Raw genomic sequence first — 22,722 nt, forward strand, 5'->3', positions numbered from 1 at the left:
ATTCACATCAGAAGTAATTCAAAAGTGTGCTAAAACTCTAGGAATAGACTGGAAATATCATGTGCCATACCATCCTCAGAGTTCAGGAGTTGTAGAAAGAATGAATAGGACCATAAAAAATCGCCTGACTAAAGCAATGATAGAAACAGGAATGACCTGGATCAAACTACTTCCTCAAATCCTCTGCGAGATTAGAATGACTCCATCCGCAGCAACCAAATTATCTCCATTTGAAATAATCATGGGAAGACCGTTTCCAACACCATGGTCAGCCTCCAGAGGGGCACCGCTATTGGAAGGGGACATAGACACTGCATTGTCTGACTATGTTCATAACCTGGTAGAAACACTGAATAATTTTTTTTTTTTTTTTTTTTTTTTATTAATATTTTTGGATGGACAGAAACATTAATAAATAAATATACAACTGCAATAATCGTACTGTCAGTTCTCTGTCCATTTCTAAACAAACAAACAAACTAAGACAAGCAAACAAACAACACACTAACAAACAAAAAAAAAAAAAAAAAAAAAAATTACATAAATAAATAAATAAGTAAAATAAATAAAACCCAGGAGAAACAAAATAATACACCGCCTCCTGGAAAACATCAGCAAAAACAAAAACAAATAAGGGTAAAACCCCCTGGTGCAAAAAAAAAAAAAAAAAAAAAAAAAAAAAAGACAACAACCAAAATACCAATGACACATGAAATATCCCTCTAAGAGACCATTTATCATAATGTCTAAGAGACATTGTCAATGTACCGCAAAAAGGGACCCCAGACCTGCTCAAAAATATCTTCTCTTCCCTTCATTCTATACATAACCCGTTCATATGATGCCATCCTAGACATTTGTTCGGTCCATTCCTTGAAAGAACAGAAACACTGAATAATAACTATCAGAAAGTTTGTCTCTCTCAGCCTCTCCCTTCCACAGATCCAACCCATCCGTGGAAACCAGGAGATGCGGTGTTGGTGAAGTCGCTAAAACCAAGGGCACTCAGGGAGGCCGCGTGTTCCAGCCCCCAGACTGTACTTGCAGTGACGAGAACCAGCATCCTAACAGACAGACAACCTCAGTGGATTCATGCCAGCAGGGTTAAGACCAGCCCCACCAAACCACCTAAGGCGTCGGATCAAGTAGATGACGACTCAGGCGAGCCAGCGCCCGGATTCAATACACCTACACACGCACAATCACTGATTAACACACAACGCCTGAAAGAGCCAAGACTCAGAAAGCCCTTTGATCCCCCACCTGAACAACAACAAGGTACTCGAACATCCAGCAGGAACAGAAAGCCTAGAGTACCACACAATGTCTAACCTGATAAAGATAGACTCGTTTCATCCTGATAATGGAAAAAATGAAATGCCCATTGTCATCACACGACGCTTAGGTCTCTCGAACCTGGGACCAGGCCAGGAGACGACTGAAGAACTGTGTTTTTTTATATATTTAGATTATTAATCATATCTACTGCATTAACCTTAGGATTTTTATTTACTATTTTGTATTGTAAACTGCAACCCTGTTCACATTTCTACAAGCCACATTTTTGCTGACAATACCTCATGCTCCACTTGGCAAGACACCCACCTAGTACAGCTACTTCAATGTATTTGCAATTAGCACAAATTGATCCTGAGGATGTGCCAGATGTTACCAATGATGATCCTGGTGTGTATATTGAACATTAGGCTGTGAACTATTACATTTTATGATTTGCTTTTTATATTATGTTATTACATTTGTGATTTTTCCTTTCTATTTGAGTTATTATTTTAAAAAAATAATAAAAGAGGGGAACTGTTAGGTATTTTAGTACCATGGGAGCATTTACTGGATATTGTTTTATAGTGACATTATGCAGGAAAACTCTGTCATTCAATAAGGCCCCTTTGTTTTAGTTATTGTTCTCTTTGACCCAAGAATTGATGTGTGAGAATCACAGGCTGGTACAAGGTTGAAATACCACAGAGATCACTCCCTCAGCTACATTAGTTTCTTAATCTTTTAGGAGACGCCTGTTGAAGGCCAGATGGTTTGTTTCAGAATTCACTAATGAAAGAACTCTTTATTTCGTGCCTTGAAAATATGTCGCTGAGATAATCACAATTGTAGCTGAACTGATACACTATACAAAGGATGCTTCTTCACCCAAGGGCAGAAAGACGCTCCCTTATCTTGGTCTGTACTGGTTTAAACTGAGAATCTGCTGACTCATGAATTTGTCCCTCTATATAAACTGTTGTACTTGTGAATAAAGTTGAGTCAATTTGGGAAGACAACCTGAAGCAGTCTCTGTTTTCTTGTTCTCCCAAGCTGCTCCCGAGCTCGTACTAACACGCTGAATGGCATGCTTGAATATTACTTGAGAATATATTTGACTGTGTTACAGACTAAGGTACATTCTCTGCTGATAGACGTCCACGCCTCGGAGGAAGCCGATCCACGGATTAGGCCCTGGAAGCCGTTTCCTTCAGTGATAATGTAACACATTATCACAGTTTAGCGCGTTGGGTTGTGTTGGATTGTTACGTTTTTAAAGCTTTGTAATGCGACAGGTGCGATAGCCGACACCACACCTTCACCTGACGTACAACGTGACGTATGACGCACACGTTGGGTATTCACTTTCAAAACAACACTGGGGATAGAAAATAGTGCTCGAGGTGGTTAATGCTCCTTTCGCTGGTTGCCAACCACCATTAAATAACAACAAGAAGAAAATATTGGTCTGCTTCTCTTAGTTTTGCACGTTTAAGCCGCAATTCAGACTCAAAAAAAGCTGCAAAGCAGGAGAACGACATGGCCATCAAATATTCTGTGCCACAGATACAGTTCGCTGCAGCACAGAGTGATGATGAGACCGTTAACATGTGCAACTTAGAAGTAGTCAGAGGTAACTGGATGTTCAATCGGGTTAAATGCAAGGTTGATTGGATTATATCTGAAGATCGTATGCTATTCGTGGTAACTCTGCTAGACTCCAAATTGCTGCTCGTCCATGCGGGAGTATCTCAAAATTAAATGAAACCACTTAACACTTTTTCCCTAAAACGGACTGACATGGGACACATTAAAGTTGGATCGGAACCTGCTAATCAGTCTGAAGGTAAGTGTTTTTTTCACTTATTCGAGAGAAGTCCGAAATGCGTTCTTAGTACTGTTTGTTTTGACTTTTAAGCTACCCTACCAGGATATTTTCATTTAAAGACAAATTGTCAATATCTCTGAATGTGGAGACTCAAAAGACTAGTTAGGTAATTTGCCGATGGATTTATGAGACTTGATAGAAACTTGGACGTTTGCAACAGGTGAATCGGTGAACTACCGAGGTTGCGCCCAAATGCTTAAAGCTGTTAGCTGGTCAGTGTTTTCAGGTGTGCTTGTACTACCTGTACGGTGCGGAGTGCTGACTAAGTCATGTTAAACCCATTAAAGCGTCGAGCTCAAATATCTTTTCATTTTTGTGCACTGTTCTCTTCACTGTAAAACCCAACAGTGCATCTTACTAAAAGAAGTAAGTTGTTCTTACTCAGTTCTGAAAAATAGTTAAAGTAACTTTCATGAAGTGTGTTAGGTAGACCCAAAAGTATACATATGATATAATAACTTTATTGTAATAAGTACACATTATGTTTTTGTAACGTTTTAAGTACTGTTGCTTTAAACTGTTTAAGTTGTGCTAATTCATTTGTATTAGTCATCATCCACAGCCCCGCCCCCAGTGTTTTGCCTGGACTTGTCGGCCATGAGACAGGAGCCTCGTCAAGAGAGTGGAAAGTACAAGATAAAGTTATTTTTATGTTTTTTTGTTAATGCTTACTTCTAGCATACAAAACGTACATTTATCAGACTGCTTTGTTTTAGTTGTACTTCGTTGTAATTTATCAGACTACTTTGTTGTAGTAGCTCGTAACTTAGCTTGCCAGCACACAATTCCCGCCTAGCGCTGTATGGAGTCTGCCTTCACAATTTAAAAAATTAACGGTTGGTGGCTTGTTTCAATCAATAGTTGGTAAGTAGTCTGATTTTTGCAAACTGCATGCCACAAAACCTTTGGTAAAATCAGTGTTTACACTTTTCTGACTCTGACCTTTATCAAGTTCAAATGTAGCCTACTTTTGACACAGTGAAAATAGTAGAAAATTTATTTAGTGTTAATTTTAAGAGTTTAACGGACAAGTTCGCCTTCACAAATTTTGAATATGATGGTTAGTGGCATTTTAGTCGCGAAATAATTTACCTTTTCAAAGCTGCACTGCACCAAACCTAAACGTTTCTGACTCTGTACTTTCCAAGGGTTAGCCTATTGTGTACTTGTGTAAAATTGCTTTATTATTTTATAACGTATAGAGTAGTTGACCAACCTGAATTGAAAATGAACTGTAGTGCAAGAATAAATCTTACTGTTTTCCAAGCTTGTGTTATTCAGATTGACTGTTTTTAAGTGAAGTAAAAGTAAAAACTGTTCTGCTAGCTTTCTGTCCTCATGGCTTTTGTGTTATTACAGTCTGACGATTGAAGGAGCAGTAGCATGCCGAGAGATCATCCAGCACTGCACTAAAGACAACCAGTAAAGGTGATTTTAAAACGATTTGGTATCAAAATGTGGAATTGCAAGTTGTGTAGTTTGTCTAGTTTTTCTACTGCCATAAAAGTCATGTTGTTGAAGCATTATCGGCTCAACCATGGTCAGTACTCCACAATTTCACCCTTACCCTGTCTCTACAACACATGCATGTGTACATTTAATACATTTAATTCATTAAAGATACACATGTCAACAATGCACACTCCCACGCAAAGAAAAGACGGTTCTTATCCAGATTTGAATAATTATGGATTTTGTTGCTCTATGTGTAATTTTAAGCAGCCATTTATTGAAAGCCAAATGTTTATCCATCTGAGGGGGCATTTAAAACGAAAAGAAACTGTTCCATGTCCTTTCAAGAACTGCAATTTTAAAACCAATGTCTACTCAACCTTCAATGCCCACAAATGCAGAGACCACCAAAATTCAACAAGTTACAATGAAGGCATTGTGCAAAGTGTTATAAATGTAGAACAAAAAGATGACATGCAGCTTGATTCAATAGAGTCATCAGATGACAATCAAGTGGCATCCACCAGTGAAATCAGTGGAATTGAGGGTTTAGAAGAGCAGTTGCAATACAATCTGGCTGGATTTTTCTTGAAAATGCAGACCCTTCTCCATGTGTCCCAGAGAGCAACACAGGAGATTATTGAGCATATTGATCAGTTGTTTTTGTTATCACAACCTTTGGTTAGAAAATCAGTTGTAGATATACTGAAAAAGCACAACTGTACATATACGGACAAACTGGTGGATGAGATTTGTCAGGCAGTTTCTGATAGTAATGTTTTACATAAATGTGTCACATCTGAAGGACCACTATCTACAGCAAAGAGGAGGAAATCATATTATGAAGAAAATTTTCCATATGTCAAACCTGTGGAGTATTTAATTGAATCGTCAAAGCACACTTATATGTATGTGCCTATTCTCACATCTTTGCAATTGTTGTTGAAAAAAAATGATGTGCTTGAAGAAATTAAACAAGCACCCACACAGATTCCTGGACATTTCATGTCATTTTGTGATGGATCCTACTACCAGGAAAATGTTCTACTGTCACAAGAGGGACAGAAATTGTCAATGATACTTTATGTGGATGATTTTGATCACAAACCCACTTGGTACCTCAAAGAAAATACATAAAGTCTTTGCAGTTTATTGGACACTGGAAAACTTTCCAGTTAAATCTTGTTCTGCTCTACACTGCACCCAGCTTGCTCTGCTGTGCAATTCCAATGATGTACGCCAGTTTGGGTGTAAGGAAATGCTGTCACCACTCTTAAATGATCTGAAAACTCTTGAAGAAGTAGGTGCCTACATTGAGACTCTTGGTGAATGTCTTAAAGGCACTGTCTACTCTGTTGTGGCAGACAACCTTCTGCCCATGGACTTGCTGGTTTCAATGAGAGTTTCAGGTCTACATATTTCTGTAGGTTTTGTCATGCCACCCAAACAGAAATGCAAACAGAAAATGCTGTTACAGGGAATTATGTAATGAGAACAAAAGATGCTCATGATAATTATTGTGCAAGAGCTTCAGAATGATGACATTAAGGAAAACTATGGTGTTAAAAACACCTGTGTTCCTTCTGACCATCTCTCTTTCTTTCATCCTGTCACAGGCTTCCCACCTGACTTCCTACACGACCTGTTTGAAGGTGTCATTTCAGTGGAGTTGGCACATTGTTTAAAGGTTTGATTTCTAAGAGATATTTTAACTTAGAAGACTTAAACAGAGCAATTCTGCACTTTCCATACCAACATTCTGACAAAGTTAATCGCCCTCATCCAATAACCTCAAATTTTGCCAGGTGAGGGACCATGGCCAGCACTCTTTCATGAGACACAGGTAAGTACAACTACGTATATAACATTTGCTGCTCATATAGTATGCTGTGTTTTGCTTATAATATTTTTGGAATTCTCTTCAGCTCTACTTTGAATTTCATCGGATCACCAATCAGAATCTGCCACATGTGTTTTATGCTGCGCTGGATGATTATGCTCCTCAGCTGACTGGACTTTACAAAAAGAGGAAAACTGGACGGGTCGGTGAAAGGATGGAGCAGCTTTTGTCGGCATATGGAAAACAGGTATTTAAAAGATACTAATTATTATTCTGCTTGCTTGGCAGTTGCCATTGTTATGTGTTTGTTTATTTATATATATATATATATATATATATATATATATATATATATATATATATATATTATAGGGGTGCAACGATATTCGTATCGATATTGAACCGTTCGATACAGTGCTTTCGGTTCGGTACGCATATGTATCGAACAATACAGCATTTGTAATTTATTTTATCAATTTTCCTTCTGACGATGCTGTCTGTGTGGAGCGCTCAGTGAATCTGTGTTCGACTACTCCGCCTAGGCTGCACTGTCGAGCGCAGATCCACTGAGCGCTCAACACAGACAGCATAGTCAGAAGGAAGAGCGCAGGGCAAGCTAGCGAGACAGAAGTTAAGCTCTACTTGCAACAGGCAAATTGAACGTCATTCAGATCTGGCGTTTGGAATTATTTTGGTTTTCATGTGACGTATGACCCTGAAGGTAAGCGAGTCATGGACTAAAGTAAAACAGTATGTTGGATGTGCCATGCAATGCTCAATTACATTGGTGTGAACTAGTGTGTTAGCGCAGTTAGCTCGTTAACGTGTTGGCCGTCTAGCCCCATGCACGGAGCGATCGGCGGTAGCTCGTTAACGGAGATTTGCCGTGTTGTGGCGTTAAGGTCATTTCAACGAGATTAACCTGAAAGTACTAGCGGGAACACAACGAATATGACTGCACATTTACGCCGACATCATCCTAGTGCAAAGACAAGTGGAAGCAGACAAAAAAAAGCAAGCATGCTACTAACTTTAGCCGAGTCATTTAGACCGCTGTTAGCACATGATTCTCCTTATGCTGCTGAGAATATAGCCCAGAAGAAGCGGATAGTATAGCTTTTATTTTGGAAAGAGACATTTCTCTGTAATAAACTCTCTTTTCCAAAGATGAGTGATTCCTCAATCAGATACAGGGCTGGCAATATCGCTAGCCCGACGTCCTGGGGCTAGCGATTTTTTTCAGTCGGGCTACCAAAATCTATCTCTTCCCTGCCCGTCGGGCTATTGTAGGAAAAATATATGTCAATGCTTCTGCATTCTTTCAGAAATGTAGCTGGGTAATTATGTCATTGGCATCGGTGAGCCACTGTCAATATGTGACATATTGAAGTCGCGTTTGAATTTGCGCTTGTTTTTTTGCTTTCACTTTGCAATCGCGCGAACTGTGTATAGAGAGCGACAGCACTGATCTGTGAGTGATGATAATTTGTGCACCAATTCCTCTGACATCGTCTTATTAATCGTTAGCTTACTATGCAAACATGACAAGTGAAATCTCCCGCAGCTTAAACATGTGAGAGGTTGATCGCGCAGAGAATCGCTGAGCTTATGTGAGTGAGTGTGTAAAAGCATTTCAGTTCTGCTGAGCCAAATAAGACAGGTCAGGGTGAAGAAGTGACAGCCAAAGAAAAGCTTACCACAAAACGGAGAAGTTATGACAAATCAGACTATAAGGCAAAAAGAAAGTGCAGCTTTATGGTTTCATGGACAAAAGAATTTCTGTGGCTGCAATATGATGAGCTAAATAACCAGGGCTGCACATAAGTGGTCCGCAGGTGCGCATTCGCTGTCAAAATAAAAAACACGCACAAGGGTTAGGGTTAAATTTAAAAACTGTACCTTTGAGTTAAAATATATATTTATAATTTTAATAAATGACAAATTAAAAAGGCATGAACATTTTTTTGTAACGAAAAAATATCGAACCGTGACACCAAAGTATCGAACCGAACCGAACCTATATATATATATATATATATATATATATATATATATATATATATATATATATATGTATAAGGACACAAACGACATCTATGCAACTAGAACAGCAGTTCTGGCCGGCCTACCAATGTACCTCAGAGATTTTCAAAACATGCAAGGTACTTTGGTATTACAATAATTTGCACATTTGAATTTAAAAAAGGTTGAAAGGAGTTTATAAGTCATCTGGACTTGGGTTGAAAGTTGAAGACGTGAAGTTGAATGACTTATAAACTTCTTTCATCCTTGATTTGACTACCTGGATGAATGAAAAATGAACCTTCACTGTCAACTTAAAACATGTTATGATATATAGAATTTGAAAAACTGAAGAAAGGTGCCTGAACATTTGTATTTATGCTTTTAACAGAGATATTACAGATGAATAATTGTGCACTCTGTATTATATCTTAGGGTGAAATTGAGTTCTATGAAGCCATAGAATTGCTCTGGTTGCTGATGTCGATGAAGAGGAGGTGCCTGGAGGAGTTCCTTTCTCACCACGCCAAGTGTTCATAGAACTTGAAGATCAGTTTGTTATGACTCATCACTCATGGACTGATGCCCTGGTGTCTTTGTTTGGGCTAATCTATGCTCTGCATCTGAGCTATCCTATGAAGTATACTGGCTTTTTTGAGTTCATTCAAGTAGTGTTGCTGAAGCTAGACGATGAGAGAAAGCAACTAAAACCAAAATTGCAGACACTAAAAAATGAGCTTGTGCAGATGATGTTTGTTTTTCACTGGTCACTATATTCGTGCTTTTTCAGTTATCTGTGAATGGCTTCAATAGTATAATAATTAGCTTTCTAAAAGGCAATGTGGAGAAAGCTAAGAATAAGGAGAAAATCCATATTTGACGTTTTGTTTGTGATTGAAAAAAATCTTCACATAGTGTGTAATCTTAAGCTTATTTCTAAAAACATATTTTAGTTACATGGAAATCTTTTGCGAGATAACTGATAATTAGTCAATATGTACAGTATACTTTCATGCTTTATTTTTTAATTGTGTGATGAGTGCCAGTTCACTCGAGGTCTGGGCAAAACTGTTGCGAAGCCACAAATACCTTTGAGAATACTTTTTGTTAGTGACATCCTTAGTTCAGCTGTTTTCTATAGTTGCATTGCTGTAGTGCATGTGATTTCATTATTATACTAAATGTTACTTAAAATTGTGATTGTTATGGCTCTAATTGCCTCTAGACTATTGTTTTTTTATGATGTACACCTATGTATCAGGTCTACATGACTAAATTTGTGTTTTGTACATTTAATCGATTTTCAAAATGCTACAAAAAACATTCAAAATTCCCTAAAAGTGCAAGTTTTAAAATGCCTAATTATTTGTTATTTGATAATGGCTTTAGCAGTCATAGGTTATGACTGAAAGTATGGTTGTATTCATTCTGTATTTTCTCTGCAGTTAAAGTTAATAAAAACTGAATGGAAAGAATAATAGCTTGGTTTTGTGTTAATAGTACTTGAACCATTTGGTGCAATCGGTTTCCCCAATTGGATTAAGTTGTTTAAATACAACCATTTAAGTTAATTTAACTTAATTTGAATATGAGCATGTAACACTTTAAATAAGTTTGAATAAATACAGCATCTTAGTACAAGAAATTTAATGGTTTAAGTTGAAACATACTAAATACAATGAGTAAATAAACATAATGCATTTGAGTTACATTATCATATTTGCTTTGGGTTCTTGGGACTCTAATAAAGTACTTAAATAACCCCAAACTGTTTAAGTTATAAAACTTGAATCAATTGGTGCAATCGGTTTCCCCAAATCATTTGAGTTAACTTAACTTGTCAGGTTTTACAGTGTTGTTGGCACACATTTTCTGTTTATTGAAGCCTTTTGTGAATAATTTTGATCATGTAAAAACTGGGAATTGGTCCCTATTGACAATACTCTTATTTTTTGCATTGAATATGTCATTCAGGAAAGGTAATTGGTCACTGAAGTTTTTGCAACTGTGTATTTCTAAATTTTGTGGCTTCAGTGCACACAAATTTATATTGTTCAGTTTGCATGTTAAAAGCCTGCCAAGCACCCCAAGGCTGATTATGCTTGGTAAGAAGTCATTTATGACATAGAGCTGATTAGACCATATTAAAATTTCTGTTTGGCACAGGAGCTTTTCGTGGACACAGGTATCCAGTAGGGCTGCCACGATTTGTCGACTAGTCACGATTACGTCGACTATCAAAATCGTCGACGACTGATTTAATAGTCGACGTGTCGTTTGAAGCTTTGTAAGATCGCAAAAGACGCAGGAATAATAGCAGGATTTAAGAGTGTAATAACGGACTGAAACAGAAGATGGCAGCACAGCATGTACAAGGATGCCAGCTGCCATTAAACCCCGAAGAAGAAGAAGCAGCTGTGTCCCAGAATTCATAGCGCGGCCCAGCTTAGTTTCCAACAATGGCGGTAGCTAGTTAGTTTTAATATTACTCTTATTATTCTTTCTGGGTCACAAAATAAACGTTTAACATATTTTCAGGTAAGAATGTAGCTGTGTAAACCTCAAATATCTGCTCAGTTTATCAGGACACCACATATTTTCAAAAGCGCTCCGACGTTTTCGGAGACGTCTGTTACCCACTAGCTCGATAGCTAGCCGGGGGCTAGGTCACTAGCGCCGTGAGAACACCGGACTCCCCGCAAATTGTTTTCAAACCCACCGCCGTCTTTCGCGACTCAGGTTAAATATATATGAGTCACTTAGATAAATTAAAAATGTTATTGTTTGGCTTTTTTTTAGTATTTTATTTGTTCCTGAGTAAATCGGTTTGGCTGAGATTAAAGTTATAGTTTTTACACAGCTGAATAAACGTCAAGCAGACAGCTGATTATCAGAAGTGTGAGATGCTGGAGAATATACTCCGGTGTCCTGTTATATTTTAGATAGCAAGGAGTTTATTAAACTTTACCGAAACAATCTGCAAATTTCATTAAAATTGAATAAACTATCATCTTGTCTTTATTTTTAGTTAGCACCTTAAAAGCTTAAAGCTGTAAGCTAATGATAGTTATATAAGAGCAGATGCTGCTGGTGCAATAAGCTGTAGTTTTACGTCCAGTGGATGATGATCTGATTAGTCGACTAATCGCATAAATAATCGGTGACTAGTCGACTATCAAAATAATCGTTTGTGGCAGCCCTAGTATCCAGTCTCTGTTTTGTTAGCTCAAATTTCTGTAATTTCCTTTATAAATCAAGGTTGTTGGACATGTGTCTCAGTGAATCCAGCAAAGTAACAATATCAAATTTCACATTACATATTACTGATCAACAGTAGTCTAGCTACACCAACAGCAGAAATACTGAAGTCAATACTGTAAAGTTTAACAGCAGCACAAACTATAAACTCCAAAATAACCATACAGTTGATTCACCTCCGGTACTTTAACTGGGCTGACTCTTTGTTAGGTGTGTTTAATGTGCAGAATAATTCCCAATTATATACAATTATAATATGTTAAAATGGACCTATGTACACAAGGCCATTAATAATTAACTGTACGTAGCTATTTGCTTTATGACTATCTAGACAGTGTGAAGAAGTGAAGTATTGAAATTATTTTATGTTGCATAATGACAACATGTTGCCCCTATACATTTAAGGACAAAGTTCAATGACCGCCACCTGCTGGATGGTGAGTGCAGAGGGGCGTGTAATTGTTGAGCTGGACAAAGAGAACACCTGTGCTGATGCAATGTCAGTCTTCTTTGGTTCATTCTATGTATTGAACCTGGAATACCAGGAGTCAGCGGGTGCAAGGTTTTTTGTAAGGATAAACCCTGAAGAGGGAACAAAATGTACCTCCAAGGTTGGGACAAGCAGGAAGACTGGGACCACTGTGAAGCGAAAGGTTGTTCACATTAACCCTCATGTCACAACTTTCCTCCAGTGGCTTACTGAATTTGAGTGGAGAACTTCAAATTAGGGAAATTAGTAAATTTCTTGTATAATTTAAGTGACCAATGTGTTGTTACCCATGTCTCCACAGATGATCCATGGCCCATGCTTTCTGGACATTTACACAAGACGAGCAACAATGAAGACAAGCTCTCTCGCCATCTTGCAAGACGCTGTCTCTGTCCAATAGGTTTTTTTGAGTGCAACAGTTTTGATTTTTTCCCCTTCTTTTACCCATCCATCCATCCATTCACTTCCGCTTATCCTTTTTCAGGGTCGCGGGGGGCGCTGGAGCCTATCCCAGCTGTCATAGGGCGAAAGGCGGGGTACACCCTGGACAGGTCGCCAGTCTGTCGCAGGGCCAACACACAGGGACAGACAACCATTCACACTCACATTCACTCGCACATTCACACCTAGTGGCAATTTGTATTATCCAATTAACCTATCCCCACAAGCTGCATGTCTTTGGACGGTGGGAGGAAGCCGGAGTACCCGGAGAGAACCCACGCAAACACGGGGAGAACATGCAAACTCCACACAGAAAGACCTGATGGTGGAATTGAACTCAGGACCTTCTTGCTGTGTGGCAACAGTGCTAACCTTCTTTTACCCGTTTGTTAAAAATTATTTCAGCTACTTACACTTTAATTGTCACATGTATTGGCTCACCCTACAAATCAATGAACTCAGTCCACAAAGCAAGATCAGGGTTCAGTGCAGGTCAGTCAAGTTCCTTCACACCACACACGCTCATCCATGTCCTTGTGGACCCTGTTTTGTGCAATGATTTGGTCGTGTGAGCCAGTATTTTGGACAAAGTGTATATAAAGGCAGACGTGTGGGGCTTGATATTATATCCATTACAATTCAGTTTGTTTGTATGGTGCCAACAAAATGAATGCCAAGGCACTTCACATTGTAGGTTTGAGACCCTACAAAATATAAGTAAGGAAACCCAACACTTGAGCATGTGTTGTCTGCCATGATATGGATATGACATAATATTGTTATTGTTTGTACAACCATCTGAGAAAATAATGGATTACATGGTTTAGTAAAAACAAGTGCTTCCTCAATGAAAATATGTTTTCAGTTCTTTTCAGTTTTTGATTTTGGAAATGTGTATTTCAGCAGGGAAGAATCAGAATTGAAATAAAGTGGTGTAAAGCACATGAATTATATTTTGTGTGTGTGTGTGTGTGTGTGTGTGTGTGTGTGTGTGTGTGTGTATCCATCCATCCAACTTTTTTGGAACCCTCCAGTCTCTTACAGTATGTTACTGTTAACTGAAATTACGGTAAATTACGACCTTTTAAAAGAGTAAATGACCGCCTGTTAGGACACGGTGTCCTCTAGCAGAGATGAATATTTTTGGTACTGATGATGCGTACCAACGGTAAGTTACTGGTTAATATATTGCAGTTTATTACCTTGCAGCGGGCTTACAGTGACATACCGTGAATAAACGGTAGTATACCAATTTATTAATCACAGTATGATGTTACTTTGTTGACGTAATTTACGACATAACGACATAACGGTATCTCACTGACATAACTGTCGCCAGTGAGATACCGTAAAAAAGGCTACGGTGCGTTACCATAATTTGTCCAAGAGTATTATACCACACCAGCAAAAAACGGTATCATCCTGCAGAAAGGTAAGCTAGCGTAACACGGCGTCACGATATGACGCTGGCAGCAGTGACGCCAGTATGTTACCGTAAAGTGGCGATGAAAAGTCTAACGGTGCAGATACACGGAGTAATCAGAAAAGTTTAGCATGAATCTGGACATTAGATTTAAGATTTAAGTTTTAAGCTTATCAGATATCACTTGTTAGAAGCTCCTTACCGTTTGAAGAAATCTCTTCTCAATCTGCTGTCCTCTTCTGCTTGCATCTTTTTTTTTTCATCTAACACTGACGTTATTTTTTCTCCGTGAAAAACACAGCAACTCATCTTATCCCGGGGTGCCAGGAAGTCGAGCTGCGGATCTCAGCAGAAAACTTTTCAAACTGATTGCAGGTTGATCCAGGTATACATTTGAAACAGGTTCTCCTCGGTGACGTGACAGTCGGAATGCATCTGCGTAACCATGGTTACAGGGGGACGCTTTGGAGCTCTGCTGCTCAGCAGCAAAATATTTCAGATCAATATGTAAATACTCCAACTCTAAAACCAAGTAATATAAATATGCTGCATATGTGTATAGTGCGTTCATGTGTGTGTGCGCTGCGTGGTGACGTAGGCGCGTGCATGTGTGCCCCGGTCACAGCTCCTTTCAGCATGGCCGGAGGTAAGCCACGTTGCTCTCAGCTAATTAAAGTTTGTTCAGATCCCAAGCTGCAATGTGAATACAGCCAAACCGCCGCGTTTTTATTTGTCATTAAGAGACTCATTCGGGATAAGTTTTGTGGAGGGCGGAGTTCACTAATATACGCTTATGAGTTTTAGCCGAGAACGCAGCTAAAATGCTAGCATGCTAAGTTAGCCTGATTGCTAGCGGCTACTCGCGGCAGTCTTTTTTTAACAGCATGCACTCTTTTTTCCTTCGTCAGGAGAGGTGTACTGGCAGTCGCGTGACACACACAGATCAGACACATATTTCTGTGTTGCAGGTATGGAGATGTTCTTATGTTTTGGAGATGCTGTCTTTCATTCATTGTTTTTATAAGTACAGTGTTGTACTGCCTGTTAGATGGCGGTTATTAATATAATTGTACTGAAGTATAATGTTTGAACTATAAGTACCAGAATATTGGGTCCTGGTTATTGAATTGTATTTATCTGACTGTTTATTTGTTTTTGAATTATTTTGTTTATTGTTCTTATAAGTTGTTTTTGATGTTTTTTTCAGTGACATATTATTTATTTTGTGCTTTTTGTTTTTGAGAGCTTAAGTTAATGTTTTAAAACAATTTGTTGTATTTGATTCATTATATTATTGTAGTGTTAATGAAGCTGCAGACACAGCTCCTTTCAACATGGCCGGAGGAGAGGTGTACTGGCAGTCGCGTGACACACACAGATCAGACACATGTTTCTGTGTTGCAGATGTGCAGTAAAGAGCCAAAGACCCAGTACTGTCTCCTGCCTCTTACTTTCACGCCAGAACACAACGCAAGAACAACAGGCGTAACACATGAACGGGTTACACATACTGAGGTGAGTTGTTGAGGATATGTCGAGCTGTTGATAAGCACGGCTGTTTTTGTGCTCTTATATACTGTTAGCCTGTTTTGCTGGCGTTAGTGAAGCTGTTTTCAACTGGATGTAACATTGTTGAACTCTGATGATTAATGAATAAACTCTCGATGTGACGATGTGAGCATGTAATTGTAACCCTGTGTTCATTTAGTCATTTGATACCGTTTAATATCCAGTACATCTATTGGGTGTTTTATAACATGCCCTGGAATCATTTTAAGTTTTACAATGCCGGTGATTTACGACTCTTTCGCGACAGTCAACTGTGGCGTAAACTCTGGCGGGTCTCAGAGCTAGCTTATGTGAGCCAGCAGTGACATCTATACATGCAGTAGCCTTAAAATACTGATTATTTATTCTCCTGCTAGGTAAGAATTTGTGTTTTATACGTTTATTGTCACATTGTGCGCCATGTTATTGTTTCGGTGAAATGAATTTCTACAATGGCGGACTTAGACAAAATAGTGTTACTGTTAATTTGACTCTCTGCAGTGTTTAAATGCTTACACATACACACACAGTTACTGTCCCTCCACACGTAGGACTCAGTTCTGCTTCTATGCCCCATCTTTGTTTACTCTTTCCCACCCAACAAGTGCATAAATAAGATGTTAAAAACGTCATCATCATATCAAACATGATCGATTTGGGGGGAGTTTGTTTGGCACATGCTGACTGCATCCTAATTATAACCAGAAGAGGAGGCGAGAGCAGAGAACGAGAGTGCAGCAGTTTGGTCAAAGGAACAGGTGAAGAAGAGGTGAGCATCCAAGAGACGAGCAAGAGGACAGTTTCAAAGCAGACATTATGGCACAATAAAAGCTGTAAGAGCAGAGATTCATTCATATCTTTACTATTTTTCTTTAGCTTCTACTCCCGCTGCTTACAATAAATCCGAGATAAAGAACAAACAAGAACAACTCACATGGCATTGATTGTTTAGTTCAGTGTCACTCTGTGATTGTTTGACATTTCATATAAATGTGACTCTAAAATATAGTCAATAATATTAAAAAGCTGCTGTTACTGAGTGAAACTTGAAGGATTATGATAAACTTCAGTTCTTACTGAATCTGTAACATTGCTTTTTTTAAAATTGTTAAATGACTTTTGTGTCACTGTGCACAGTGAAAAGCTCACTTGATGTAGTGGTGAGGCCATGTTCACCACTAGATGGAGACAACCTGGCACAGGTATTTTCTATACACTAAATTTCACACTGAAAAGCCTTGGTGGGAATTGTTGTTTCATAGAAAGTAAAGGAAAACGCTCATACTCTCTCCCGCACTCGATATATGATCCATTGTTGATCTGCACGCAGCTGTTGTCACAAATGTGGCACTCGCTTACGTCACTGTCATGAGACATTCTCGCAAAAAAAAAATCACGGTTTTAGTAACGCAGTAACGCAGCGTTCCTACGGGAAAGTAACAGTAATCTAATTACCGTTTTTGCAATAGTAATCCCTTACTTTACTCGTTATTTGAAAAAAAGTAATCGGATTACAGTAACGCGTTACTGCCCATCTCTGGACGTCATCATCCCGTAAGCCAATTAGGTTGTCACTAGGGATGGGTATCGTTTAGGTTAGGTTAGCAGTGCTTAAACAATGGAAAAAACACAAACTTTGTCCTAAACCTCTCATGTTTAGCTGTTTTCCACTTTTTCTTTTGTCATTTTAGCTTTTTTGGCCAGGATGAAGGGAGCATCTGCCATCAAACAAGAAGACAGCTGCATGTAACTACGACGGTGTTTGCTACTTCACCTTACATGCATTAATGTAATAACGTGGTTAGCCTATTCAACGTAAATTACACACGAACAACATTAAGCTCCTCGCCCAGAGAAGAACGGCTGCTGCTGCATCATCATCCGTCATCATTTCCGCTACACTGGCAGGGCTAGGGGCCAGGACTCTCGTCTTCGGGTTCTTGGGGGATGTTGCTAACTCCGGGTCTGATAACAGGCACCACAGCCGCAGTAGATGTGCTTGGTGTGAGGTCTTGCAGCAAGCTATCAAATATGGTGCATTTCTCGGCTTTTAAAAAAACGCTATGCGTCGCCAGGTTCGTCGTCAGATTCGAGATGTTACCTCCTTTGCACAGTATCAGCTTAAAGCACTTGTTGCAGGCTGCTGAGTTTGCATCTTTTGCTGTGAAATACAGCCAGACTTTGACCGCTTCGCCTTGGGCATTTTTAATCTGTAGCTCTGCTCTAAAAGAACGTACGTACCTGGGCCCGCCTACTATCCTCGGAAAGGTAAAATGATTGGCTAGAATCCAAAGTGTATGATATCTCAGGGGAAAAAAAGCACCGAAATAAAGCACCGAAATGTGCGCTGCTTTTCGGTCTGTTTACTACCGTTTATGTCAGAACCGGTACCATAACGGCACCGGATACCGGTACCCATCCCTAGTTGTCACATGACATTTGTGGACCCCGGTATTTTTTTAGTTGGACAATTTATCAGTAAAGTTTCAATCTCTGACATTACCCCTAGACTAGACCGGCTGCACCACACAGACACTGCAAACCTCATCTCTGAAGAAAAACCACAAGAACAACATCCAAAAGAAAGAAAACATACCTTAGAAACATGCCGGGTTAGAGGAGACGGCAGCACTGCAGAGGTGAGGACAGGCATCTGTTTGAAATAGACAAAACAGTAAACATAGTCATACAGACTCAGAGACGCTTTCCATCCAATCTATCTGAGTTTGAGCTGTTTTACAGTGAAGAATGGGCAAATATTTCAGTCTCTAGATGTGCAAAGCTGGTAGAGACGTACTCCAAAAGACCTGCAGGTGTAACTGGAGCAAAATGTGGCTCTATGAAGAGCAGGGGGTGAATAGAAAAGAATGACACACTTTTCCAAATTTCATTTGCTTAGAATTTTGACAACCATGTATTATTTTCATGCCACTTCACAATTATGTGCTACTTTGTGTTAATCTACCATTGAAACTGTCAATAAAAACATCTTTTGTTTGTGGTTGTAAGGTGACAAAATGTGCACAAGTTCAAGGACTATGAATGCTATTTCAAGGGACTGTAATGTTAAATCACCCCCCATGCACACATCAGTGCACATGCATGTACACATATGCAGAGTTACATTATCAAAGAAGCTAAAAAAACAAGCTCTGCTTTAACTTTTAACTAAAAAAAAGACTGCAAACTTTAGGAACAATATGGAATGAGTGATAATGTCATCATTCCATGAATTGAAAAAATTTGTTTCACCTTAAATCTATTTTTCTTTTCTTAATTGCAAAAACTGTAAATTTGGCTCAAGGGGACCTGAAAGCCAGGAGACAATTTATTGACTTTGCCCACAATCTTATGAAGAAAAAGATTTCCATTAAATATTAATAGAGCAAAATCTCTCTCTCTTAAGTATTTGCACCTAACCACGTCCTAACCTAGCAGTCATATACAGCTATTAATTAATCCTGCATTTTTTTTGTCAAAGACATTTCTCACCATGAAATTACCCGATTCAAAACATGAACACTGTTAGCCTTTGCAGTAATTTCCATAGCTTAGTACTGCAAAATCAACAGTAAAAAACTCTAAAGGATGTTAGCAGTTTAGTACTGTAATTTGCATGTAATTGTGGGAAAATTCCATGAGATTACACTATTTTTACGGTAACTCACCGTACTCATGGAAACAGCTGTAAAATACAGCAAATGTAACAATTGGTGATGTTACTGAGATTATACTATTACACCATCCGGATTTCTGTTGTTTTCTACTGTAGATCTAAGAGTAATTACTTAAATCCTCATTCAGTTGTTTTTATTTGTTTGCTTCTTTTTTCTTGCTTTGTTTGTTGGGTTTTTTCCTTCCTGGTCTGAGGGATAGGGGTTCTAAGTGTTGTGGGTAGGGGATAAACTGCTGGAAGCAACTATAAGACATGTGAGTGTGTCATTAATCTGTATTCTGATATTTCAGTTTTAACAGCCACTGTGAAACTTGCTTGTTTGGCGTTTGACAATTCTGCGTGTATTTGCTTTTCTTTGTTGCTTCAACTCAATAAAAATATCTTTGAGAAAAAAAAATCCTCATTCAGAGTGTATTACTATAAAATGTGATTCACTGTGAAAGCAGTATAACATATAAACTACAATATACAGCATAATTTTTAACTTAAGGAGTAAGTTGCAGCCACACTAAAATTTAATTCCTTGAACTGAATGGAACCTCATATATTAATAAATGCATTTGTTTAGTCAAACAATGTGAAACATTAGTAATACTATTAATTAATAGTATACTTGTAAGGTTAGTATTGTGATAGAATCGAGTATATTTAATTATACTCTTGTAGACATTATGACATTATGCTAGTACAATTATGGTGAACAAAAAGTACATCTAAAAGTTAATTTCAAGAATACTGTTATGTACTAAAACGGGGGCCAATATAGTCCCAAGAAGCATTATTAGTATACGTACTAGGTAAGATATACTTGGGAAATATAATTGAAGTATACTTATTTTTGTATGGCCAGCAACAAAAACTAATGGCTACATTTAGAGTAATGTTTAAAAATGACTTCATTTAGCAGGATGTTGCTTTTTTTCTCTTCTTATTCTTTCTTATACTGGACCTTCATTTGTTTTGTATAAGGTGGTACTTTTTAAGACACCTCTGCCTAACTACAGTGAACTGACCTAATAATATGCTCTGGTCGTCATTTTACACAAGGTGTCACATCCATGAAACCTACACCACTAACCAGCATCAGTCCTACAACTTCACTCTCAAAATTAATAAATTCTGGGACAAGCAGAAACTGTATTTTTAGCGGTGCATTTTGTTGCAGGCCAGACTGCTATTAAATGCTCTCCTAAAGAAATAATTCCTTTGTAGCACCACTTCGTCTTGGTTCAGAAGAGATGTCCTGATATACGTGATTGTTAGGTATTTTAGTACCATGGGAGCATTTACTGGATATTGTTTTATAGTGACATTATGCAGGAAAACTCTGTCATTCAATAAGGCCCCTTTGTTTTAGTTATTGTTCTCTTTGACCCAAGAATTGATGTGTGAGAATCACAGGCTGGTACAAGGTTGAAATACCACAGAGATCACTCCCTCAGCTACATTAGTTTCTTAATCTTTTAGGAGACGCCTGTTGAAGGCCAGATGGTTTGTTTCAGAATTCACTAATGAAAGAACTCTTTATTTCGTGCCTTGAAAATATGTCGCTGAGATAATCACAATTGTAGCTGAACTGATACACTATACAAAGGATGCTTCTTCACCCAAGGGCAGAAAGACGCTCCCTTATCTTGGTCTGTACTGGTTTAAACTGAGAATCTGCTGACTCATGAATTTGTCCCTCTATATAAACTGTTGTACTTGTGAATAAAGTTGAGTCAATTTGGGAAGACAACCTGAAGCAGTCTCTGTTTTCTTGTTCTCCCAAGCTGCTCCCGAGCTCGTACTAACACGCTGAATGGCATGCTTGAATATTACTTGAGAATATATTTGACTGTGTTACAGACTAAGGTACATTCTCTGCTGATAGACGTCCACGCCTCGGAGGAAGCCGATCCACGGATTAGGCCCTGGAAGCCGTTTCCTTCAATTTTGGTGTCAGAAGTGGGATCCTGACGAAGGTAGGCACTCGTCTTTTATTTTATAAGACTGTGTTATGCCTTTCTCAGTGATCCACATAGAAACGGGATACGCTGACGAGGCCTTCTTCAGTGGCCCACATAGTAACAAGTGGGATACGCTGAGGAGCCTTCTTTAGTGGCCCACATAGAAACACAGGAAGTTGCCTGTTGTTTTGTAAATTAAAGCAGAAAGGACACAGGAAGTTGCCTGTTGTCATAAACTAAGAAGTTGCTCACCAGCAGAAAGGACACAGGAAGTTGCCTGCTGTCATAAACTAAGAAGTTGCTCACCAGCAGAAAGGACACAGGAAGTTGCCTGGGGTCATAAAACGAGAAGTTGCTCGTTAAAAAGTGAGAAGTTGCTCACTAAAAAGATAAAATTGCTAGCAAAAAATCAAGTAACCTCAGGTGTGCCACAGCAAAATAAAAACTAACTTAAATCCTTCAAGCGTCTAAACCCCTCTGGAAATCACTGACCATGGGTCAGAATAATTCAAAGACCTTAGACGGGTCCGATAAAAAATCAAAATTAACTGTAAAACCAGATACCACCACTTGGGTGGGCCTGATTATAGATATATATTATGTCAACGAATTCCAGGTGTGACTGAATCTCAGCTTATTGAAGAAGTAGAGGAACTAGACCCTAAAGATGACCAAGCAGCCAACACCACCTCGTTTTTGTGGATAAACGATGACAAAATCACAGCCTTTTTTCAAAATCTAAAGAAATTTCTGCTCACAATGTCTAGAGATAAAATCAAACGTTTCACACACTGCTGGACTAATGAGGCATGCACGCCTGAAGGAGGAAATGATCAGATTTTCATAACAACATTCTTAAACAATATTCATCCAGAATGTTCACAACTATTGAAGCTGACTGCCACTGATAATCTCTATGACATGAAGATAAAGAACTTTATCACACTTGTCAAAACAAAAGCTGGTGCAGATCTTTTCCCCAACAGCACGAAGGCTAAAAGTGTTAAGATGATGTTGAATTTTGATGTTGAAGGCTCAGAGGAAAGTGAAAAAATGATGTATGCAGGGGCCCCGCCCCCTCAACAAGCGCAGCAGGGAGATTTCAGAAGGAGAGATAGGAGTGGAGACGCATGTTTTTATTGTGGAAAAATAGGACACTGGAGGAGGGAATGCAAATCAGCAGCACGTAGGTCTCAACCACAAAACACAGGACCAGCTCCTGCCACTAGGCGTCAGCAGAGCTCTTCCAGACAAGGTAACTGGCAACGCAGACAGGAATCACATCAAAATAATGGCCCTTTTGCACTTAGGCAGCAACCTTATAATCCACATTTTAATCCCCACCCATATGATAACGAAAGACTGGACCGACAATAGGGAGGCCCAGGTGAAGACGAGGGACAGTGTGAAGCACTACACACGATGCTGCATTTGCAATTGTCCCGTAACACAGAAAG

The 22,722-nt window shown here is 38.8% G+C and overlaps 1 protein-coding gene and 1 long non-coding RNA gene across 3 annotated transcripts in view; one reads left to right on the forward strand and one right to left on the reverse strand.

Annotated features, from left to right (window-relative positions):
- Nucleotides 1–22,722, reverse strand: part of LOC309713046 (uncharacterized protein) — a gene marked incomplete at its 3' end in the record, with an annotated part of 462,222 nt that overhangs the window by 302,279 nt on the left and 137,221 nt on the right. The gene's annotated exons all lie outside the window — the stretch shown is intronic.
- LOC309712520 lies at nucleotides 3,497–6,779 on the forward strand. Of its 2 annotated transcripts, XR_014278315.1 has the most exons (6): nucleotides 3,497–3,532; nucleotides 3,716–4,030; nucleotides 4,526–4,594; nucleotides 6,235–6,305; nucleotides 6,424–6,461; nucleotides 6,544–6,776. It is a non-coding gene; the product is annotated as an uncharacterized lncRNA (long non-coding RNA). The 2 variants fall into 2 exon arrangements; XR_014278316.1 differs by having other exon boundaries at nucleotides 3,503–4,030; nucleotides 6,544–6,779.

Source organism: Aulonocara stuartgranti (genome assembly GCF_965226115.1).
Source record: "Aulonocara stuartgranti genome assembly, chromosome: 8".
Lineage (NCBI taxonomy): Eukaryota > Metazoa > Chordata > Actinopteri > Cichliformes > Cichlidae > Aulonocara > Aulonocara stuartgranti.